Here is a 1,181-nt window from a genome sequence, read left to right on the forward strand (position 1 = left end):
GTATCCGATTTGAGCCTGAGGTCATTCCTAATTTCCAACAAAGCAGAGTAATCCTCACTGTCCACACATCACTTCCACCAAAATTACATTGCACTTCAGAGCACCTGCAGTGTACCAGAAGGAACTTCCCACCCCCTTCTATTTGGATTCAGGAGAAAGATAAAATGGACAGCCAACCTGACTTGACCTAACAAGCTCAGTAAAGACTAGGTCAAAAGTAAGAGGTCTGGAAAAGATATAAATTAGCGCGATTCCACCGAGAACCGTCTTCAGACAGCTTGAGACAGGACAGGCTGGAAGGCACAGTTCCCAGCAGAGGGTCTGAACAGTCCAGGCCCGCGTCTGCAGGTTGCCTAGCAACAGGTGCCTCCACGTTGGGCCTCTACACGCCCTCTCCCTTCCGAGGAGGTGGGGAAGGGGAGCGCGCGGGATGTCCCAGGTCCCTAGCTCTTTCCACGCCACCTCTCGCCGCTCAAACTGTGTCTGCCATTACTTCACCTGGCCGGACCGCGTTCCTCGCAGACTTACCGGAGAGCCCATAAAGGTGAAATCCTCTTTGTCGCTGCCACCAGGGCCACAGAGTGGATCAACTCCGTTGCTCCCCTAAACCCTGGCAGGGAACTGGAGCGGAATCAGTCACCTGCATTTCTCCTGTGCAGGGAGAGGACCAAAGCCCGGCCTGGATCCACGGCGTCTGTACTGTAATTCTTCTTTTAATTGAATTCTATATAACATATTTCGAAGAGCACCTACCACCCAGATTGATGTTTTGAGGGTAAAAAAAATTTAATCATATACTGTAATATCCACTCTCAAAGGGCTTGAAATTATTTAAAAAGACCAAAGTATAGTATTATCTAGAGAGATATATAGATATTAGACATGGATACAGATACTACTTTAAATATGTGTGCACATATAGACATATAGATGATTACATATATAACTGCATATATGTGTGTATGTGTGTATGTGTGACATGACAAAATATAGTTTCTGCTATCAAGAAGCTTACAATTGTATACAATATTATTAGAAAATTAAAGAGTGCTCATTTCTTCATTCACTCAACAAATTTCTGTTGAGAGCCTAAGGTTCAGTACCTGTTCTAGGTTCTAGAGATATAGCAGTGAAGAAAGCAAAGCTATTATTTTGGTGAAGATCGCAATCTAATAGAAACA

The sequence above is a fragment of the Galeopterus variegatus genome, unplaced genomic scaffold, assembly GCF_000696425.1.
Source record: "Galeopterus variegatus unplaced genomic scaffold, G_variegatus-3.0.2 Scaffold6253, whole genome shotgun sequence".
NCBI classification, from domain to species: domain Eukaryota; kingdom Metazoa; phylum Chordata; class Mammalia; order Dermoptera; family Cynocephalidae; genus Galeopterus; species Galeopterus variegatus.